Consider the following 24572-nt stretch of genomic DNA (forward strand, 5'->3'; position numbering starts at 1 on the left):
TTACACATATTGTTTATGGATATGTATGCGTGTGTGTTAGTGTGTGTGTGTGTGTGTGTGTGTGTGTGTTGTAAAAGCACAAAAACATGAATGAATATTATAAACATAAAATTCGGGCTTCCCTGGTGGCGCAGTGGTTGAGAGTCCGCCTGACGATGCAGGGGATATGGGTTCGTGCCCTGTCCGGGAAGATCCCACATGCCGCGGAGCGGCTGGGCCCGTGAGCCATAGCCGCTGAGCCTGTGTGTCCGGAGCCTGTGCTCCGCAACAGGAGAGGCCACAACAGTGAGAGGCCCGCGTACTGCAAAAAAAACAAAACAAACAAAAACCATAAAATTCAGAATAGGAGTTACCTTTAAAGAGGAAGGGGAGGGACTTGCCTGGTGGTCCAGTGGTAAAAAATCCGCCTTACAATGCAGGGGACGTGGGTTTGATCCCTGGTCAGGGAATCAAGATCCCACATGCTGCAGGGCAACTAAGCCCGTGTGCTGCAACTACGGAGCTGGTGTGCCTCAACTAGAGCCTGTGTGCCGCTAACTACAGAGCTGACGCGCTCAGGAGCCTGCACGCCACAACTAGAGAAGAGAAAAAACCCGCACGCCACAACTAGGGAGAAGCCCATGCGTAGCAAAGAGAGATCCCGCATGCCTCAATGAAGATCCTGCGTGCCACAACTAGGACCCCACGCATCCAAAAATAAATAAAATGAATAAATAAATAATAAATAAATCTTTTTTTAAAAAAAGAGGGAGGGGAATAGGATTGAGAAGAGTACATGGGGATTTCACTGAATCTAATTTCTTGAAGTATCCATATGCTTGTTATCCATACATTTTTGGATACCTGAAATATTTTATAGTTAAAAAAAACACAAAAATCAAATCAAGGTCACATAAAATTCTCCAATGACTTTTCATTATTCCTTAAAAGAAATCCAAACCTCTTACCAAGGTACAGCAACAGGTCCTATATGATCTGGCTCCTTACTGACTCCCCAACCTCTTCTCTTCCCCACTCCCCATCAATCACCATGTTTTTGCCTCACTGAATTTGTTTCTATTCCTTGAAGAAGGCAAGTTTGTTCTGACCTCAGGACCTTCGGCACTAGCTCTTACCTCTACCCTTAGAACATTCTCCTGTATGTTCACCCATTTGGCTTCTCATCATTTAGGTCTCAGCTCAAGCAAGCCTTTGACCATCCTATTTAAAATGGTCCCCACCTATTCTGTTTTTCTCTACACATCATCCTTTCATTCCCTTAACAGCACTCATTACCCTTCAAGGTCTCTTGTTTATGTATTTACTGAATGATTTCTACTGGAATGTAAGCTCCTTGTCTGTCTTTCCTATTGCTATAGCCCTGGTCATTACAACAGTGGCTCATGCATAGGAAGCACTTGATAAATTTTTGTTGAATGAGCAAATTATTCTTATACTGAATAACCAGAAAAATCTCTTAACCTTCTGTTTGTAAAGGAACAGAGCCTAGAAACTAAAGTACTTTTTTGGGGGGGTTTCTTTTCCAGCTGTTAAAGGTTTTCTTGACTATGATATGCATCAAAGGGTAATAAATCAAAATTTGTATTTTGATGATAGGCACTGGTATCAGCTCCTTTTCATTGTCTCTAATGTGGACTATAAAATTGGGTGATGTAATAACTCAATCTGTACTTTGATGTACTGTCATGTATCTATTGTTAAGCCTTGTTGCTTTATCTTATACATTCTCTGCAATGCTAATCTGGAAACATATGTTTAAACCATCAGCTCCTTCCTGGAATGTAGGAGTAAACTCAAGGGCATTTTGTCACGTTTCTATTTGTCATAAGTAGAATTAGGAATAATTATTGACATTGTAAAATGTTCTTAAAACATGAGAGCCTTAGTGAATTCAACTTTTGTCCGCAGTGTCTCCTGATTAGCACTGACTTCTCTAAGTAGAGGCTCTGCCCTTCAGAGGTTGCACTGAGATAACACAGTCTTAGGATACGTAGCTCAATTAATTTTCCTCTGGAAGTTACTTCAAATTTTCATTTTTAATAAAGGTATTTTTTTTCATTTTTGAATGTATACTGCATTGACTTCATCACTTAATTCAACAACAATTCAAAAAATCTTCCAAGGTTGATAGGTTTAATCTTTGGATAAAAGATAAACATATATGCTTTTCTTCTTTCTGGCTAGGTCTAGCTCTCCAGCTAAGAAACAGAGCATATGTCTCACATTAGAGAATCTTATCAGGCTCAGAAGATGTACTCCCATTTCCTGTTCATACCATGCTTACATGCTGTGGAGCTAAATTATAATCATAGCTGCTATGCTATTTTTAAAATGCACTTACAATTTGAGCTCCTGGCTCCCTTTTGGAACCATGACCACACTGCCACTTTCTCCTCACAGGCGCTATTTTATAGTAGCTGTGTGGCTGAAATAAGAAATATCTTTATGCTAACATCCTTCTGGAAACCAATAAACCTTGCTACCTTGATGGGAAGTTTAGTTGGTGAATGAGATATACAAAAAGTTTCTTTGAAAATTGAATAAAGGGATTTGATGTCTAAGCTGCATTTGCTTAACAGAGAGAGGTGGCATAAAGTTGATCTGACAACCTAATGAAAAAACAACCACTTTGCTTTAGAATTATACAGCAACTTTGATATATCCTTTAAACCAAGTAAAAGCAGAGATTTGGCATTTATCTGTTACCTATTTAATCTGGGGAAAAAAAGTACCTTGCAAAGTGGAGTTTGCTTATTTATTATTGGTGGGAGTTGGTATTGGCCAGTTTTTTTTGGCTTTCTTGAAATATCTGACTTGCTGCTTACAACTACTAAATTAGCTAGATAATTCTGTGCTGGGTAGGTTCAACCATAACCCGTTATTGGTTTTCATATGTAAAAGTTTGGGGATAAATAATGTTTAGAAAAGTCCTCCTCCTGGTTTCATAATTCAATTTAGAGATAGAGTGCTCAAAGGGGAGAGAGAGGAGATTGAAGTTAGACTTAGGAAAGAGACTTGCATTTATTTACTAATATTTTCATTTGACAGAAATTTTTATCACTGGAGTATAAACGGGCACAGATAAAAGGATAGGTCAGTAAGCCATAGAATAAGTCTCTCTCAACTGTTTCCCTGGAGAAGAGTTCCTGAAGTCGTTCTTCATATGTTACAACTCTAACGTTCCTCTTCAGAGCCCTAATTTTGGCATCACGACATTGGATCATTTGGGTTCAAACATCTGTTGTTTCTGGATAGCTTTAAAATTCCATTGCAAGTTCAAAAATGCTCAAATTGCAAAGCATGTCCTTATGAGAAGTATCTACTTGGTGTATGTTTGCCCTTCTCTCTCACGAATCTTCCAGGAACACTGCATTTGGGCCTACAATTTCTGCTGTTTCTCTACGTGTAGCAGTAACATGAAGTGTTTCTTTTATTCAGATCCCAGCTTCAAAGATTCAATTTTGGGCGTGGAATGCCTTTCCTTACTGAGTTTATTCTTTATGTGTTTGGAATGCACTGGAATGTATGTAAATACTTTTCAAAGTCAGGACTTATGTTTTTTTCACTCTTGTACTTGCCATTGCCTGACTGCTCCATACCAATTTCTGTTAGAACTTTGCAAGTTCTAGCAAGATTTTTTTGGAGAAAGATAATTGCAATCAGATAGCCCTTAAAGGGCAAATGTAGTACAAACAAACTTCTTTTCCTGAGAAATAGTTGCATTATAGCTATTTTTTTTTAACATTCCATGAAGCATCCCCACTAAGAGATATGATTGCAAGCGGAAAATGAATTCGAAGAATAAATGTTCTCATATTGAAAAAATAGAATTTTTGATGAACATATATTGAAGAAGGTCTAGTTCTTACGATTCTCTCACCAACCTACTGAACTCCCTAGCTCTGTATTCTTCCAAAACTTTTGACTATGTTTTAAAGTCACAATGGATAGACATTTATGAAAAGTATAATTTTGATGGGAGAGACCACGCCATTGCAATTTGACTGGGATTTAGAATCACTTAAACACTGTTGGAGTTTAGGCAACCCTTCAAAAATGAGTCTTGGCATTGATTTCCTACACTCAATCATGTATCTAAATAAAACAATTTGGGAGATATTTTCTTTTGTATACAAAAACTTTGTGTTTTCTCCCTCAACCTGATAATGGTCATAAATCAATACAGCGTGTACTATCCTAAGAACTACAGCATATTAAGTAAATGATTTATAGCAAAACAAAATAAACCAAGGAAAGGTCTCAGCCTTCAAGGGCTCTCCAGTGTTAGTGGTTAATTCTCGAATTCTCAGCCTCTGTGCTCTTCGGATGGTAGCAGCCACCCCACCCCTCCAGTATTAAGGGTTGACTGCCATGTGGGTCATTAACTCTAATCTTTCCTTGGCCCTTTGACTTCTTTATCTCCAGATGCACATAACGAGTTTTAAACCCACCCTGGCCATTGACTTTCTGGACTTTCACCCCCTCAGTCTTAGCTCTGCTTTCCACAGAAGTAATTGTGATGTTTGGAAGGCTGCCCATCTCAGAGAATGCTCTGTGGTTTCCTCTTTTCTCCAAGTTCTTTTTTTTTTTTAAGAGCATCACACACAAATTAAAGATTTTCTCTTTTAAAGAAATCATTACTACTCCTTATCCATTGGACAGAGAGGGTAATATTAGGTTGCATTCTGTCCTTTGTTGTTATACTTGTGAACATTTAAAAAATCTGTGCTACTGGATTCCAAGTTCCTTGCTGGGCTGTTTTCATCTCTGTCAAGGATGGCCTAGCCCTTGTCACTGAGAAAAGAAGGGTTGAGACGTGAAGCCCTGACATGAGGTGCACCTGTATTAGAGAGCTAGCTCTGCCAAGTACCAGTAAGAGACAACTGGGCTATTGTTTAGCCCCCGTAACACTTGGTTAAATAAGATAATGTATGTAAACCACTTAACATGTGTTTTGTATGCAGTCATTACCGAAATGTTAGCTATTAGAAGCATGTATATATGTGTTAAAGCAAAGGAAGACATGCCACTGCTGCTTGGATAATCTTTTGATCTTCACAATTTCTGGAGCATGCAGAGCGTCTCTACAGGAGAACCCAAGCAAATCTCTGAGGCAAATTATTTATATTGATAGCATATGTTCATACAAACTAGTTGATAAACTCTAAGTGGCAGCCATTTCTAAACACTGCTTCTGAAGTTAAAAATTGCTGTTTTCAAGTCCCAGTGACAAAATGCATGGACAGCCCCAGCCCACGCAAAGTCTGTGAGTCTGGGATGTGCTCAGCAGCTGGGCAGTGACCCGAGACAATGACCTAGTGGCTGGAGTCGCAGATTCCATGCTCAGCCTTTGAATCTGGGCTTGGCAAGGTTCTCTGGCAATGAAACTTCTCTAAATAGTAGACCCCTTGGAGAATGTGAAGACAGCTATCCATAGATAAACATATGTGGTGAGAGAGAGAAAGAGAGAGAGAGAGAGAGAGAGAGGATAGAAATAGACAGATACAGAAATTGAGAAAAAAAAAAAGAGAAAGAAGAGAAGGAAGATAGGATTCAAAAAGCCAGAGTACGAGTAAGAACCAGAGACAGCAATAAGATGCCAGGCTCTGGATTCATACAGACTTGGTTTTATTTTTTTATTTTTATTTTTAAATTAATTAAATTAATTTATTTATTTTTGGCTGCATTGGGTCCTCGTTGTTGCGAGCAGGCTTTCTCTAGTTGTGGAGATCGGGGGTAACTCTTCATTGCGGTGTGTGGGCTTCTCATTGCAGTGGCTTATCCTATTGCGGAGCACGGGCTCTAGGTGCGCGAGCTTCAGCAGTTGTGGCGCACGGGCTTAGTTGCTCTGCGGTATGTGGGATCTTCCCAGACCAGGGCTCAGACCCATGTCCCCTGCATTGGCAGGTGGATTGTTAACCACTGCGCCACCAGGGAAGCTCCCAGACTTGGTTTTAAATCCTCATTTTCAAGCTGTGTGATTCTGGACAAGTTATGTAACTTCTCTTAGTTTCTGTATTTATAAAAAGGAGCAAAAAAGAACACCCACCTCAGAAGGTTTTTGTGAGGATTAAATGAGATAATACATTTAAAAGCATGTAGCCCAGTGAATGGACTATTTTATAACTTTCTCACTTCATAACATATTGAAGACTTTTCCTCATATATGGTATTTGTGTTTATTTGTTTACTTAGATATTTGTTTTATTAGAAAAGGGCATCGGGCTTCCCTGGTGGCGCAGTGGTTGAGAATCCACCTGCCAATTCAGGGGACACGGGTTCGAGCCCTGGTCTGGAAAGATCCCACATGCCGCGGAGCAACTAAGCCCGTGCGTCACAACTACTGAAGCCCACGTGCCTGGAGTCGGTGCTCCGCGACAAGAGAAGCCACTGCAATGAGAAGCCCGCGCACTGCAATGAAGAGTAGCCCCTGCTCGCCACAACCAGAGAAAAGCCGGCGCGCAGCAACAAAGACCCAACGCAGCCGAAAATAAATAAATAAATTTATTTTTTAAAAAAAGAAAAGAAAAGGGCATCGCTAGAACCAAATGCATGTGGTCCCATGTCAATCTGGAGAGATTCTTATTGCTGTTTTTGCAGGGACAATTACAGATAAATGATGCTGGGGGCTTTTTTTTTTTTTTTTTCTCTTCTAAAGGGGCATGACTGTACCATTTTAAGAAATATTGATTTAGTGGTTCAAATGCCCAAATGGGAGTCACAAGGCATCCATTCACTTATTCTTTCACTTGACCAGAGTTCACTAGGGCCAAGCCAAGTTCCGAGTTATGTGGGCCTTGGGGTGTATGGGGTGGAGGTGGGCACACAGTGGGGAACTAAACAGAGGCTCTGCCCTGAGTGCAAGGATTTTCCTCCTTGCTCTACCCCTCTGATGGGCAGGAGGAAGTTTGTCTTGTTGTACAGGGTGCAATGCCAGGGCCTCCCAAGTTGTTATATAGTCAGAGGGGAAAGAGATAAAAAAGGAGCCCCAAAGTAGACTGTAGGCTGCACTTCTGCTCCATCTTTCCCATTTACACATCTTTCTATTCTGACTTTGACTCACTGATTCGTGCTGGTCTGAGCACCTTACACTTCAGTTCTCACATCTGTGAAACGGAATGATGGTGATTGCTAATTCCTTTCCTTCAGGGACTGTTACAAATTGTAAAATTAACAAGTTATACTTGGAAAGCATTTTAACCTCTCAATTGAAAAGCAGAGAAGTAGTTCAAGGTATAGTTTATATATTCATTGCATTTAATAATTTCCTTGCAGATTATGTTCTTCAAAATGGGCATGGATGTTTTCAATTTAATAATTCAACCCAACTATATTTGTTGAACACCTATTACAAAAAAGGTAGAAAAATAATTAAGACTCCATCTTTGCCCCTCAGTTGGTAAATTGAAGTACTTTCCGATTTTACTTGTGTTCTCTCAAAGGGACCTATTTATCTAATTGCATATAAATTTAACATTCATATCACTAATTGGATCCTTACCTATTCTCCCATGTACACCCCACAAAGAGGTTAGAAAGAAATTTGATACTTAGCACCTGATGATTTTAGTCTATTAAAGGCTTCTGAAAACAAGGTATATCAACAGGAAGGGGGAATCTTCATTTATCCTATTTGCTAGTTAATAAATAGAGTGAAACAGGAGAGGGAGAAAGGAATGTGCATAGAGGTCTGTTGACACTTGGAGAGCTACTGTCATCCGCAACAACTCAGTAATTTCTCACATTCTTCCTTCTCCTCTTCTATAGGCTTAATTACTCAAGGCTTTGCTAGGATTTGAAGCTTATCCTATTATTTAAAGATCGAAATCAGGATATGAGAAATAAATACAGGGCATCATGTTTACTTTCAGCCTCAGTCTCTAGTAGGGTTTTAACTGTTTAACTAAACATAGTCTCCAATTTGATTTCACTAGTATACTCCAACATTTCACTAGTATACTCCAAATCTCCATGTAAGGTTACAGACCTATTTTAGCTGGATCCATTTTCTTCTGGGCAGATAAGCTAAGATTGCAACATCAGAAGCAGTTCAACCGATCATTATGTATAAACTTCAGCCCATTTATATAATGCAATCCTTCTGGTAGTAATGACACAAAAGATGCAAATAAGCAAGATCACAAGCCTATCAAAGTCCCAAATCATTTGTGGCAACAGGGCCACAGAACCTCTCTCTCCTTGGAAGTAAAATAGTTGCTCTAATGGTAACCAAATGCCCTCCTTCAGGACAGTATTTCAAGAAGGTAGAGTGTATATGTATTATACAAATGTATACAGTCTCTTTAGGAGATAATAATAAATATCATGCTGGGAAGCTGGAACACAGAAAGACTGAGTACTGTCTAGAAGATCATTCTACAAATCTCAGGAAAAGCAGTAAGTGTCCAGGCCTGTGATCCTTTATCCAGGCCATGAGATAGCACAGCCCATGTGAAAAAAGGACCAGCTAGTTTTACAGCATAACATGGTATTTTATTTCACCATAGTAGACTGCTGGGAAATCTCTGGAGGCCTGGCAGCTGCGTCTTGTCTTTAATATGAAGCCTGGGGATGGGGGGAGAGAAAGAGAGATAGACTCATAATTCACAAGAGGCACAGACATAAGAAAGCCATTCTGAGCAACTGAATCAGACACACAGAGGGGGAGCTGCTATTCCATCCCTTAGTCAAGAATGCTTTTTGTCTTTCCTTCTCTCCTTATCGGCTGTGTCCTCATGAAAAGATCATTTATGGATGGTGGAATGAGTGCATCAGAGCCAGCTTCTGTTCTCTCCTTTTCTTCCCCCATTGCTGCTGTCCTGTAAAACAGCCCCTTTGTTAAAGACTGAAAGAGAAGATGCAGCTCAGATACTACTATCGTAAATAAATTGGGGAGGGAGTATTTTACCTTGAATTGGTCTAACACCGTTTTTGTGTTGAAAATAGTTCTACTGCTGGTCCAAATATTCTAGAAAGTTGAGAGACCCATAGCAAAGTAGTATTTTACATGTATCTCTTTAAAATGTTATAAGGTATGGGAAGAATTAATATGTCAATTAAATAATACCCAGAAGAAATGGACACAAAATGGCATCATAGGGTGGAGTGAATAAGGGAGGCCTTGTGGAAGAGGTAGGATTAATAGAAAGTGCTGGATAAAGTATGAGTGAAGGCATAGGGCTAGGCATGGAATTAGTGGGCATAAAAGTAAGAAGACTGTTTATTAGTTTCATAGAATTAGAAGTAGATAGAAGGAAAAGGTGCACAGGTTCGGTAGAAACTAAAAACTAGGCTTAATGTTTTAGACTGTTTAAGTATTCAATTAGTTGCTATCCATGTTCATATTTGTGAAAAATGTTTTAGATACAGATGACAAAAGGAAAATCATTTACAATCCCACCAGTCGTAAAGATGGTGAACATTCTGGTGCATTTTCTTTCACAAACTTTCTTTGTAAATGTATTATCTTAGTTTAGATTCCCCAGAGGCAGATCCTGATACAAGGATTCAAGTACAACTAGTTTATTTAGGAGGTGATTCCAGAAAACACCATTAAGGGGAGTGGAAGTAGTAAGACAGGGAAGGAAAAGAAGCCAAAAAAAGGGTCTTGTTCTCAGATGAATCAGTTGGAGCACAGTCATGCTGGGGAACTCAGAGCTGTCTCACTGAGGGATAAGGACGCTAGAGTATTTATCCACTAACTCCTGTCAGTTGAGAGTTGATATGGGGAGCATTCGTTCTCCAAATGAATCTCTCTGGGCCAGAAAAAGAATCCTAGGCAGAGAGTTGCAGGTATCTGCAACCAACAGCACTCAGCATGTAGTGGGGATATGGGTGCTACATAAATATACACAAATTATATTTTTATTTATAAAAGCTTTCTGTGCATCAGGTATTATACTACATATTTTACTTGCATTAACTTAGATAATTCTCATAGAAGTCCTGCAAGTTAGGTGCTACTCTTATCCCCTGAGGCTTAGATACTGGGATTAGAGGCTGGTAGAAGAAAATATGAGATTCATTCTCCCAGAGATTAAATACCTGAAGTCACAAAGAGATGATATACTTTCCAAAAGAGGTTTAACGACAGCCTTATTCATCTAGCTCCTCCCTCCTCCACATTTTCTCCTCTTTCTGTCAATAAAGCATTTTTTCCTTGCAATTGTAAAAGTCTCTGTTTTCAGAGGCATTTATTGGAAAACAAAACAAAACCTTGAGACACACAGGATCTGTAACGGATACCTGTCAACTGTGTCTGTTTAGCATCTCCTCCCCCATTTTCTTCCAGTACAGTATATTATTTCATTTGGGAGAAACAATCCACTCCTTCTTATAGTTTTAATGGGCTGCCAAACCAGTCTTCAGTCTGGTGAGCCTGAGATCCAGACTTGGCCAATCATAGTTTCCATATATTTACTTGGCCACAGGGATTGGCTAGAAATGTGTTTGTGCATCAAGCTGAGCCAATTAGGATCATTCCCTGGGGTTTTACTTCAAGCTTTGGGAGAAGGAAGCTGATATCACTAGAACGAGATGATATAATCAGTAATTGTCTGAACCATGCTTTTCTTCCCACAGCAAGGTGGAGCAAGCTCATCTGTAGTAGGAGAGAATGTAAACAGAGCAGAGACATGAAGTGAGAGGACAGAGAGAGAGAGAGAGAGACAGACAGACAGACAGACAGAAAGAGAGAGATACAGAAACAGGCAGAAAATTTGATTGCATTGTTAAGTCCCTGTAGTCCCCTGAGGTCTACTCCTCCTGGACTTCCTACTGCATGAACCAAAAAAAAAAAAAAACTGATAAACAATAATCTTAACTCCTTCCGTCCATCCTTTCTTCTTTCTTTCATCCTTGTTTACTTATTTGTTTGCTTTTTTTTTTTTTTTTTTTGCTGTACATGGGCCTCTCACTGCTGTGGCCTCTCCCGTTGCGGGGCACAGCCTCCGAACGCGCAGGCTCAGCGGCCATGGCTCACGGGCCCAGCCGCTCCGCGGCACGTGGGATCTTCCCGGACCGGGGCACGAACCTGTATGCCCTGCATCGGCAGGCGGACTCCCAACCACTGCGCCACCAGGGAAGCCCCTTATAGCTGATTTGACTTGGGTTTCTGTTTCTTGCAACCAGATTCTTGACTAATTCAGGACCAAGTGCATTCTGACCCAGAAGTATGTTTGTGGCCCTTAAGTTATACATTGGTGTAGGAGAGCAGGGGGTGGAGAGAATCAAATGATGATAGGACAGGCATGACCTTTTACCATCCTTTACAACTTTATTTGCTTCCATGATTCTCAGGTCAATTCCAACTCTCTGAGGCGTGAAGGAGGCCCCTACCTTCAGGAAGTATTCAATTGCAATAGCAACATGGAGCACTGTTCCCTATTGACTGCTGCTTTTGCCTGCAGCTATTGATGGCATTCATCAATAGAAAGCTAACCATTGGGGCTGTCTAGTTTTTCCTTCCTACTCTTGAAACTCAAGGACGTGGAGAACTCTGCTTTTATGGGACACAGACTGATGGTTCTGTGAGTTCTAACCCTTGCTTAAGTAGTCTTTGACTTGTGTGAGTGATCCCCCAAAGATTCAGCAGATCTAAGATCTCAACATGCTTTTATTAATCTGGAAGCTATGACATGCTTGAAATAATAGCTGCCATTTATTAAGCATTTACTGTATGCAGGCACTGTACACTTGGGCTTTGTGTATGCTATTGTAATGTAGTCCTTGTAGAATTCTGCAGAGTAGGGATTATCAGCCCCTTTTACAGAACAGATGAAGAGACTGAAATTCAGAGAGGTTAACAGCCAACAGCCCCACAAACCCAGGTCTGTAAGACTGAAAGCTTCCCTTACCCTTCCACATACTCTAGTGCCTAAGCCCTGGAGTAAAGGCCTAATAGCCTTCCTTGCTTATAGAGTTTTAGGTTTAACACCTTCACTTTTAGGATACACAACAAGGCTAGAAATTTAATCCTAAACTTCCAAGCACAACTTTTAGCAAGGGTCTCTGGCCCTTTGCCATTGGTTAATAGTGTGGTCCTGAAACTGGGTTTGGAGACGCCTACTGGGTGGATTTGTGTATCAACTCAGCTAAACTGAAACTAGGGCACTCAGCCTTCTCTTGCTTACATAGCCCCAGGTTACTGTGGGCTTCAAGAGACATTTCGCCTGAGCTGCGAAGGCGAAAGTGAAGCAGTGGAGCAACCTAATTCGTTTTGCACGTGGAAGGCTGGTGCAGGCACAGGTGCCGTTGCAGCTCATTCATGCTGTCGCTGACCCGCTGGCTCATGTTGGGATGGAAGAGCAGCCGGGCCTGCAGCTTCTCCAACCTCTCTGACTCCTGGACCAGGTATGTGTTTAGTTCCCTGATGAAGGACACCAGCTTCTCCTATAGATTACCGCTTCGTTACAATTGGCGGCTCAGAGGCCCTTGCTTCCCTCACTGCATGGCCATCTTTCTTTCCCAAATGTTTTCTCTGGGGATTTCAGCCTTCAACACTAGACATAGAAGAAAGAGGCTCACATAAGCTGTGTAACCAGCTCCCCTACTTGTGTAATATCAAATCCCTATAAAAAACCCCACATTAAATATATATATTTCCTAATGTTCTGCTTCTCTAATTGAACCCTGACTAGTTCCTTATACCTGGGATAGGTGAAGAATTCGAGACTACAGTTTTAAGGGAGTCAACTTCCAAATCTTCAACCTCCTTACTCTTTCATAAATCCGATCTGTTAAGAACAAGCCAGCTTGCTTCTCTAGGAAGAAGATGCTGAGAGTTAGGAGTGCAAATGTTCTATTGGGGAGTAACATCCATGAAAGAAAAAAGGAGAAAGCAGGGTTGGGCATATGGAGTCGCCAGACTGTAATAATGATCCCACAACATCTCTGCCAGATCAGTGGGGGAGTTCCAGAGCCGAGACTGCCCCTTAGAAGTTTTCCTGTAGGGTGGAAATAGCCAGGCCCCTGTGCAACAGCCTTGCTCATTGGTGGGGGCCATTCTGAGAGAGTGTGACCTTCGTTGAGAAGCTAAGGAATCTCAGCTAGGCACATTCATCCTAGCTGGGCAGCAAGTCCTTTCTTGGGGGGATATCTGAGCAGCACATTTCCATGTCTGCCACCTTACTCATACTAAATCTTACAATAGGGCATTGCCCTGGGCTATGAAAACATCACTTATGAGCCAAATAAGGCAATACATTGAAATATTGATTTAGGAATCCATTGGTATGATGAAAGAGGGATTGTTCTAGATCAGTATTTCTCAACCTTTTTTTTTTTTCATTATTGCTCATCCCCCCGCCCCCTGGGGACCTTTATAGACATTTTTTTCCTAATTGTCCCCCCAACATGAAAATCCAATATTACAGGCATACTCTGTATATGTTTATGTACTATATGTATATCTGTGCTTTGTACTTAAAAAGATTTTTTTCATCTCCCAAGAGCCAGTTTTCACTCCCTTGGTGACATCATCCCTGTGTAGAATGCATGTTCTAGATTAAAAGAGACTTAAGGGATATAACAACCAGATGCAATATATGGCCCAGGGTTAAATCCTGGATTGAATAAACCATCCCATAAAGGGCATTTGGGGGACATGTGAGAAATTTAAATATGGACTTGCTATTTTTGTTGGGTGTGACAGTGCTATTTTGGCTGTGTAGGAAAATGTTCTTATTTTTTGTAGATGCATGTAGAAGTAAAACCCAAGAAAGAAATATTTGTTTGGTGATGACACCTTCGTTAATTATTAATCAAGTTTCCTTACATGCATGGGGCTTCCCTTCTTTGCCTATCTTACTCATATTTCTAGTGAAGTTTGGCATTAGAAGTAGAATAACTGGCCTTTGTGGGGAAGCTCTGGATTTGGAACAGCTGAACAGTATACGTTAGTGATGCTGATTCTTTTAAAGTTAACTGGAATGTCTTGCAAGACAAGCAAATTTTTTGGATTCGGATAAAACTGATTTATAAAATTTTTACATGATCTCTTTAAGACTTGGGGTATTTTACTCGTTGGGAAGTTAAAGCCTATTTTATCAAATAGTATCATGAAATATTTATCCCAATTGCAATCTATTATCATCTTATCCTCTGATGAAAAATTTTAGATGACAACTTAAAATATGTGAGGAGTTACATAGCTTAAAAAAATTCTTTTGGGGGTTATGTAAGCAACATATTTAAAGATTTAAGAAAATACATTTAAGAAAATACATTTCAAGGAAAGGAAGAGCTCTCTTTTGCATCCCTTTAGTCTCTTTCCTTTCCAGGAGCCAGTGACTAATTATAGGCATATAAGACACCTGATTAGGATTCCAGACAAAATGGCAGCCCTTTGCTTTTGTGGATGAGAACCAAGTTTATTTCAATAATGTGTCATTTTCCTTTTTCTCAGTGGTAGATTCCACTGTCACATAGCCACAGCATATCAGTGGGACTCAAGAACCTTATATAGGGACTTCCCTGGTGGTGCAGTGGTTGGGAATCCTCCTGCCAATGCAGGGGACTTGGGTTCGAGCCCTCATCTGGGAAGATCCCACATACTGCAGAGCAGCTAAGCCAATGCACCACAACTACTGAGCCTGCACTCTAGAGCCTGTGAGCCACAACTACTGAAGCCTGTGCACCTAGAGCCCGCGCTCCGCAACAAGAGAAGCCACTGCAATGAGAAGCCCGTGCACCACAACGAAAATCCAACGCCTCCAATAAATAGATAAATAAAAAAATAAAAAAAAAAAGAACCTTATATAAAGCTGCAACTGCCTCCACTTTTCTCCCCAAACTTTACAAACCCCACTGTTTGGTTTTCAGAGACCTCCTTCCTGCCTGTTGGTGGGTGAATGAGAAATTACTCCAAATGGCAAAGAGATCACTTTTGTTATTTCCAATCAGTGTGAGATTGAAAAGTCAAATATGAGGGGTTGTATGTTTTTTCAGACAGGATGAATCACTGGCATGTTGCTTTTTGAAGGGTATCTAAATCATTTCACAGAGCACACTTTTAAACAAAAGCCCTCCCATAAGGCTGAAGCATCTGGCATGATATATGTTCTTCCAGATTTCTCAAGAGTCTGAGCTTCCCAAGGCACGTTGTGCCCCACCTTTCAGGGTTTTTTCCTTCTTAATTTTCTGGCGTGTCTCCCTGTCAGGTCCTGCATATCATTCTCATTTCTGCTGACTTCGATTCTCTAGTCTTGGCCTAAGTTTGGAAAATTCCAAAGAGGAATGTTCTACCAGTTTTCAGGCTAGAAGTAAAATTCTAACAAGATCTGTTTGTTGCTCACAAACAGTCTTCGACTCTTGGAAGATGATTACAATCAGCTGTCGGGTTTTGGATGGGCTACACCCCTGAAATCTCAAGCCTTCACCTCTCAACTCCAGGCCTGTATTTTTGACTGTTCGCTGAGCATGTTCTTTTTGAAAACCCACCGTGATGTCAAACTCAAGATGTCTATGATGGAACGGCTATCCTTTCCCTTTAATATTTCCTGCATGGGTTGCTCTACCAGATTAAGCTTCCTGTAGTGATGTTTGGATCTTGTCACACCCTCTAGGGTAAAAGGCTCCAGTAGTTCACCATTGTCTATAAGATAAAATACAAATTCTTTTCTTGGTATTCAAGGTCCTGATACTCCAGTTGGACTGGTTCATTTTATATTGCCCAAACAGGCCTTTTACTTAAGTCTATCAGGTTTTTGGTCAAATGTTCTCACATTCTGGAATGTTCTCTCTACTTTTTTCTATTTATTTTTCCTACAAATATTTATGTTGCTCTTCAAATTTAACCCGGATATCTGCATGGCATTTCCCTTATTTCCTTGAAGTCTCTGCTCAAATGTCACCGACTGAGTAAGGCTTTTCTTTCTTTCTTTCCTTCTTTTTTTGAAAATAGAGCATTTAATATGAATCAGAAAATATAAACGTTTATCAGTTTTAGAACACTGCAACCTTAAATAAAGATGACAATAACACATTCTGTTAAATATTCACAGTAGAATTTTATAGATGCACTTATTTTTCATTTTGAATGCTTCTTTACCTCAGGAGGAATCTAGGAGAAGTAGCACTAACCATGGACCTGCAGACTATAAAATAACTCTGTAGCTCCAGCTGAGTTGATGGCCACACATTTATATATGCCAGCATCTGTGATCTGGGTGCTTTCAATATTGATGATCTGTCCTCTGTTCAAGAAAGTTATGCTACTGGAACATAATAGTGGATGATTATCTTTGTATCATGTAATAGCAGGCAAGGGATTTCCAGGTGCCTTACACTCCAGCTGTATGGGGTTGTTCACTACCACTGTCTCATTCAGCATCTTCCCTGCATCCTCCGGACTGGGTGACTCTGCTAGTGTTGGAGGGTCTCCTGTAGGGGGTGGGGGGGCAGCTGTGACTCACCGTGGGGACAAGAACAATGGTCAGTAAGACTTTTCTTTAACACTCATATTAATATTACAACAAGTCAACCCTGGCCACCCCCTATCCTATCTGCTTTATTTATTTTTCTCCATAGTACTTATCACCATACATTATTTGTTCATGTACTGTCCATCTGCCTCCAAGGGGGTAGGGATTTTCATTAGTTCCATTCATTGGTGGAGCGCCAGCAATTAGTAAAGAAGCTGGCACATAACAGGCACACAATAAATATTTATGGATTAAACAAATGAATGAATAAACTCTGAAAATACTTAAGGGCATTTAGAATGAGCCTGGCACTCTCTTGGGTTCTGGAGAGGTGGATATCAACCAAGTGGGGTTCTTTTAGAAACCCATAATCATGTGAAGAAAAATGTGAAGTACAAAAATGGAAGTGTTTACAAAGATCAAGTGTAGCATGGTGTAGGAAAGAGAAAGGAATTAATATTATTGAGCTCCTACTATGTGTCAGATACATTCTAACATCTGGTCTTGTTTAAGTTTCACAATGATGCAATCCAGTAGGTTTTATTATTACCAATTGTGTAGGTGAGAAAACTGAAGCTAAGTAATTTATCCCAGTTTTTTGCTAATAGGTGGTTAAAATCAGAAGGATTTAAAACCAGGTCTTCTCATGCAAAAATCAGTATGCTTTGCACTATACTAGGTTGCCTCACAAGTCATTAGGGAGTGAATATATTTAGCTTAAGGCATCATGGAGTAAGTGCTATTTGAGTGATTAATGAGAGGCTCATCAAAGCAGAGAAAAAATGGCAGGATAGCCACCCTCTGTATAAACTTCCCAGCCCACCTCAGTCCATGGGCTCTTTCCCTTCTGTCCTCTCATTCCCTTCTGTAATATTAATTCATTCAATAAGTATTTGAATATCTGCTATGTGCTAAGTAATGTTCTATGCTCTGGTGCTACAGTAGTGAATAAAACAAAATTCCTGTTTCCATAGAGGTTTCATTCTCTAAATATTTTGTGTAATATTGGGAGAAAGCAGGACTTTTCAAATTTAGAGAGCTCGGATTAGTGTTATGGCTTCATCACAGTCTAGCTGAGGACCTTGGAGAGGTCATTTAAAGTCTCTGAATCTCAATGTCTATATTTGGAGTAGGAATAACTACCCATCTCACCAAAATATGATGTTGCAAGGCTCAAATAGGATGAAAATACTTTGAACCATGAAGCACTGAATAACTGTGTTTTATTAAAAGTAACATGCCATTGCTTTTAAGAAACACTATTATTTATGTACCATTCAGAAAGAAAAATATCCACCAATTATGACATGCCACTGATTGTAAGAGCCATGACAATTTCAGAGATGTCAAAATGTGGGAAAAAATTATGCATCTTAGAATTGTTGAAGTATGGAATAAGAAAGCTAGTATTGTCATTCTAGTATGTAGCTACATACGCTCTAGTATGTAGCATATGGTTCAGAGAGGAATGGATTCAGCAAGATATGCTGGAGTAGTTTAATAAGATAAGTGATAGAATATTTCTTAGAGATTTTCAAGAATCTATCTTTGTACTCAATTTTTTTCTTGGATAAGATAATTGCAGCCTTTTTCTATGTTGTAGAATTTTGGAGCTCCAATCACCTATTTTCCCTTGAACAATGCAGCCATACTGGCCCAGAGCACTACCTGTAGACTATTATATGAGAAACGAATGAAGTTTTTGCTTGTTAAAGAAGTAAAGTCTCAGGACTTCCCTGGTGGTGCAGTGGTTAAGAATCCACCTGCCAATGCAGGGGACAAGGGTTCGAGCTCTGGTCTGGGAAGACCCCACATGCCACGGAGCAACTGAACCCATGCACCACAACTACTGAGCCTGCACTCTAGAGCCCTCGAGCCACAACTACTGAAGCCCACATGCCACAACTGCTGAAGCCCGCATGGCTAGAGCCCGTGCTCTGCAACAAGAGAAGCCACTGCAATGAGAAGCCTGTGCACCGCAATGAAGAGTAGCCCCCACTCGCCGCAACTAGAGAAAGCCTGCGCACAGCAATGAAGACCCAACGCAGCCAAAAATAAATAAATAAATAAAGTTCAAAACTCAATTAAAAAAAAAGTAAAGTCTCTGTTTCAAGTCCTTATCCTAATTAATAGAACCACATGCACACATTGCACAGTGCCTTCTTCATGAAAACTTGTATCAGGAAAATGGTGCTTTACTAGAACAATTTTTTTCAATCATATGAGCATTGCTAATTATGTAAAGAGAGAGATCTCTCTCTCTTTTCCTCCTTCTCTTATAACTCTTCCTCTTCCTCTCCGGCACATCACCCCATCTCCCCTTTTGCTTTCGCTCTTAGGAAACTCTAAGACAGATATGTACTTCTTTATAAGGTTCTAACTTCAGTTTCATCTTTTTTGCTGACCTTTATTTTTCTTTTCTCCTAATTCTAACTTATTTTTTCCAACATTTCATTTTTTTTGAATATCTAGAAAAGATGAAAGAATTTTATGGTTAACACCCATATACCCACCATCTGGATTCCATGATTAACCTTTTACTGTACTTGCTTTATCACGTCTTTCCGTATATCCATCCCCCGTTTCAATTACTCTTTGATGTGTTTCAAAGTAAATTGCAAACATCTATACACTTTACCTCTATACATTTTAGTATGCATAGCATTAACCAAAGTTCAATATTTGGTTATAGTTTTTTGTTTCTTTTTTTCAGTGAGGTAAAATTTATATACAACAAAGTGCACATACCTCAAGTGTACCATTCAGTGATTTTTGACAAGTGGATACATTTGTGTAACACAAATCCTGATCAAGATACAGAATATTCCCATCACTCCAACAAATTCCCTCATGTTTCTTCTTTCATCCTCACAACTTCAGAGGCAAATACTGTTCTGATTTTTTTTTCCACCATAGATTAGTTTTACCTGTTTTAGAAATTCATATAAATGGAATCACACAGTAAGTACTCTTATATAAATCTTTTTTTCACTCAGCATAATGTTTAAAGATTCATCCACATTATTATATGTTCCAGAATTTGTTTCTTTATACTGCTGATTAGTATTACATTGTATGAATACACATCAGTTTGCTTAACAATTATAGCTGCTGTGATATGTTTTTAAGTCTCTTTGTGGAAATGCTTTCACAACTGTTGGCTACATACCTGGGAGTGGAATTGCTAGGTCATAGGGTAGATGCATGTTTAATTTCATAGGAAACTGTCAGTCCTTTTCCCAAAGTGATTATACCAACACCACTGTATGAGAGTTCAGGTAGTTCTATGTTCTCCCAACATTTAGTATTGTCAGTCTGCTTTTTTCAAATTATTATTATTTTAGCTATTCATGCAAGTAGCAATATCTCACTGTGGCTTTAACTTGTATTTCCCTGATAATTAATGATATTGAGTATCTTTTAAATGGCTTATAAGCCATTAATGTATCTTCCATTGTGACGTGTCTATCTAAGTCAATCCAAATTGAGTTGTTTGGTTTTTCAAATTTTTGAGGTGTAGGAGTTCTTTACATATTTTAGATACTAATTCTTTGTCAGATATATGTCTTGCAAGTATTTTATATTAGTCTATGATATATTTCTTTTGTATTTCATTAACACTGTCTTTTTATGAGCAAAAGTTCAAAATTTTGGTATAATCTAATTTATCAATTTTTAAATAGTTATTGCTTATCCTGTCTAAGAAAACTTTGCTATTCCAAGTTGTGAAGATATTCTCCTCTATCTTTTTCCAGAAGCTTTAGAGTTTTCACTTTTACTTTTAGGTCTGTGATTCCCTCTTGAATTAACTGTGTATCACGTGAAGTAGGGTGTCAAGGTCCATTGTTTTTCCATTTGGGTACCTAGTTCCGGTACCCAATCTATTTTTTAGAAAATCTTGTACTTTATATGTTTTTGTAAGATCCCTCAAATATTTTTGAAACAAGCAATAATTGGATTCTGCCTAAAGGCCAGAGGATGCCCTCATGAGTCTCCTTGCAGTGCTGTGATGGGTAATATTCTCCCAACATAGACATATTAAAATATAATTCCCCTCCTCCACAATAAAAGGTGCTCTGTGTTTCCTTTAGCCTTGGCCTTAAGTTTTTCACTTTCCTGCCTCTCCAGGAGTGTTGAAATGCTGCTGTGCACTCACTTGACCAGGATGGTTAGCTTGTTCCTACTGGGTCTTGTGGAGATGAAGCAGCAAGATGCTTGGGAGGATTGTCTTTTGGGTCTGAGTAGCCTAATGGGTTTTTACAGGCCTCCAGGGCTTATCTTCAGCACTTTGGGAGAGCATTTGTTCCACAGAACTTTTTAAAGGTAGAGAAGTTAGACTCTGATAAGATCTAGAGACAGAGAAAATCTGTGCTCTGGTTCTTTTGGTAAATTTGATTCTGGGTTCTCAGTTCTGAGTGCTAGTTGTTAAGTGGAGACTTTCATTTACCCTCTTTTAAACTGTTTTTCCTACCTTTCCCCTTTTTGCTCAGCAAAGAGAATCAGACCCTGTATGTATGTATGTATTTATATAGCATGTGTGTGTGTGTGTGTGTGTGTGTGTGTGTGTATATATATATATATATATATATATACACACACACATATACACTTATGAAAGTATATGTACTGGTTATGAAAATAATAAATAATATAAGCTCATTGTTGAAAACTTTGATAATACAATGTGCAAAGATCAAATCAGCTATAATCTAACACCCAGAGATAAGCCATGGTGTCATTTTTTGGTCAACTTTGATTTTGAATCTTGCCTCTGACTCTTACTAGCTTGGCACCTCTTTTCTTTCTTTTTTTTTTTTTTTTTTTCCAGCTTGGCACCACTTTGACTCTAACCTCTCATCTGGAAAATGGGGATAACTTCCTTCATGGACAAGCTGTAAAAATGAAAGATGATGTATGTAAAATCTTTGGCAAATAATAGATACTAAATAAATATAAGTTCACCTATTGAAGGGTATAGAAAGTGAGTGGGTGTAGGGAAAAAAAAAATCTCAGTTCCCGTTTCCCCCCCATTTTAAGTTCTGTTATTAAACTCCTTTAAAGCAGGCAAAACTAGAGGGACAGAACACAGGATACTGGTTGCTAGGAGCTAAGAGTGAGGCAGCAATCAATTAAAAAGGGGAAACTGTTCTATATCTTGATTGTGATGGTAACTACACAACTGTATGTGATGTTTAAAACTCACAGATCTATACACTAAGAGGGTGAATTTTATTGTATACAAATTATACTTCAATAAACCTGACTTTAAAAAATACTCCTTTAAAAGAAAATCCTAGATTTCTTCACTGATTTAAATTGGTCCTTCCAGGTCCTCTCAGCATTTCCCCTCCAGTTTATCTCTTTTCTAGACACTTGAGGCTTTTTACCTTCCTGATGGTGTTCTGAATGTTGGTTTAGCTCTCCTGTTAATTGTTATACTGGATTCTTTGTTCCCTGTCTCCCTGCTTTGCTGCATATTTTATTTCCCTCTTTTGAACTGACATTCTGTTGAGCTAGCTTCAGCTGTGCTTAGCAAACCAAATGTATCGCTGTTTCACTTGCTTTTTTTTGTGTGTGTGACAGAAATGTTCTGATCAGGGCAACTAATTAATTATAGTGAGCAAGGTAAGAGAAAAGCAGATCCTGAGTCCTTGTGTTAATGGTTAAACAGACATCCTTTAAAATCTTCTAGATTGTTTCTTCTACTATGAACAAAGGACTTGGAACAATTTTTATGCTGAAAAATAAGTAAAACACAGGCTCACAGTGGAACTTGTTATAGCTACTTGTTGTAGCTCAGTTAAAACAGATGCAGCTATTTGAGGTATATCTGATCACATAATACATCCTGAAATTTCCAGGACAGTCTGGATATCAAATATTCCATGCCAAGTTCTCTCTAAGACACTCATATTGTGTAGACCAGACAAATGTATCTTGATTTTGGCTCATAAGATATTGTTGCCAGACTCATAAGTTAAATTTATTAATTCTTTCTTTATTTTTCCATTCTGCAAGTATTTACTGAGTACCTACTACTGGGTGCTAGGCTCTCTAGCAGGCTCTGGAGAAACAGATAAATAAAATCTTTCTTGAGAAGCTAATGTTGTTCAGTCTGGGGGATGGACAGGCTAACAAATGAGTTCAGTTTTTCTAGAAAACAACTGCATACAGGAAAAGACCAGAGATAAGTCAATTCATGTACAATATAATTTACTGAGAAGCTTTTAAACTTTACTGTATAGACACATATTTTAACTGCATAAATAATATAGACTTGTTTTAACATACCAGTATTAAGAAGATTTTATTAGACAGCCCTCTATTAAAAATGTAGTATTTAAATAAATGTATAATATTGCATATATTTATATATTTTCAACAGGAGAGATTGTAATCTATTCCCAGGGTTTTCACTAGTATAACTTTTGGTTAGAAATCTTCCTCTGACTAGCTTGACCATCTTGCAATTACTTCTAATAACAGCTGGTATGTCCTGAGTTCTGCCAAATGCCAGGTAATCTGTAGACACTTTTTCTATTACTCATGCAACTTGGTGGAGTAGGCATTTTTCTTCCACTTTATAGACTAGGTGGAGAGTGGGTTTCAGAGAGGGTGAGTGACTTGTCCAGTGCCACCAGCTGACTGGAGGTAGAGGGGAGATCTAATGTGCCTGACTGAAGGCAGTGTACTCTTCTCCAGGCTACACAGCCCTTCATTGTTGGGGAGCTTTTAACTGCGTATCAGGCATGCATTTATTTAAATCTCCGCTGCTACCGGAAAGGAAAGTGAGAAAGGGGACGTAATTAAGATGCAGCTACTGCCAAAGCATCCCTCGTAATCCAATATTCTCGCTGCAGCCAGAGAGATCCTTGTAAGTGCCAATTAGGCCATGTCTCTCCACTCCTCAGAATCTTCTGATTAATTTTTTAAATTAATTAATTAATTAATTTTAATTTTTTTTTGGCTGCATTGGGTCTTCATTGCTGTGTGTAGGCTTTCTCTAGTTGCAGCGAGTGGGGTCTACTCTTCGTTGCGGTGCACGGGCTTCTCACTGCAGTGGCTTCTCTTGTTGCTAAGCACGGGCTCTAGGTGCTCAGGCTTCAGTAGTTGTGGCTCATGGGCTCCAGAGTGCAGGCTCAGTAGTTGTGACGCACGGGCTTGGTTTCTCCGCAGCATGTGGGATCTTCCCGGACCAGGGCTCGACCCCATGTCCCCTGCATTGGCAGGTGGATTGTTAACCACTGTGCCACCAGGGAAGCCCCCTCTTCTGATTAATTTATTAATTCATTATTTGTTTCTAAGGTTTAAAAATTTTTTAAATTGAGGTAACATTGGTTTATATCATTATATAAGTTTCACATGTACAACATTATTTTCCTACTTCTGTATACACCACAGTGTGCTCACCACTGAAGATTTAGTTTCCATCTGTCACCATACATTGATCCCCTTTACCTATTTCATCTTCCCCCACCCTTTCCCCTCTTCCCTTCTGCTCTGTTCTCTGTATCTACATGTTTGTTTTTGTTTGGTTTTATTTGTTTGTTTATTTATTTTGTTGTTGGCTCCCAGCTGTGTTAGGCACACGGGTCCGTTCCTGTTTTTCCAGCCACATGTAGGCATACTCTCTCCTGCCCTCCCCTGGAGGTGCCCTAGCCATGCTGGCCTCTTTTTGTCCTTTTCTTTCCCTATGTCCTCCTGTCCCTGGACCTTTTCTCCTGCACTTCCTTTTGCCTGGAAGACTGTCCTTAAGCCCTTCCACCTTCTCACCCATCAGTTAACACTGCCTCTGGTTCTCAGTGCACTGTGGCCCCTTCAAAAAGCCTGTCCTACTGCACCAACCCTCAGCGCACATGCCCACGTATTCACCTGCATCACACCTTCATGGAGGCCATCATCAGGTGGTCATTTACAGATAGATGCAATCTGATTCTGTAAAAATGCCTCCTCCAGGAGAGAGCTCTGGGGGGGCAGGGATGCTGCAGTTTTTGCTCACCATTAACCTGGACCCTAGCACTGTGTGTGCAAAGAGTAGGCACTGGAAAATAACTGTTGAAAGAAGGAATCCTTCAGTCTTTCCTGTCACCTCCACTAGACTAGGCTTCCTCAACCTACACTCTCAGTAGGACCCTGAACGTTTCCTCTTTA

General features: G+C 39.6%; 1 long non-coding RNA gene across 6 annotated transcripts in view; it reads right to left on the reverse strand.

Moving 5' to 3' along the window:
- Window positions 1-24572, reverse strand: part of LOC131762250 (uncharacterized) — a 94010-nt gene that overhangs the window by 27974 nt on the left and 41464 nt on the right. For 4 of the 6 annotated variants that reach the window (XR_010842155.1, XR_010842153.1, XR_010842156.1 and 1 more), the window contains exon 4: window positions 19170-19348. The exons of the other annotated variants lie outside the window; for them this stretch is intronic. This is a non-coding gene — a long non-coding RNA (uncharacterized lncRNA). The remainder of the gene's footprint in view (window positions 1-19169; window positions 19349-24572) is intronic. 6 annotated transcript variants of the gene reach the window in all.

This window comes from Kogia breviceps, chromosome 9 (genome assembly GCF_026419965.1).
Source record: "Kogia breviceps isolate mKogBre1 chromosome 9, mKogBre1 haplotype 1, whole genome shotgun sequence".
NCBI lineage: Eukaryota > Metazoa > Chordata > Mammalia > Artiodactyla > Physeteridae > Kogia > Kogia breviceps.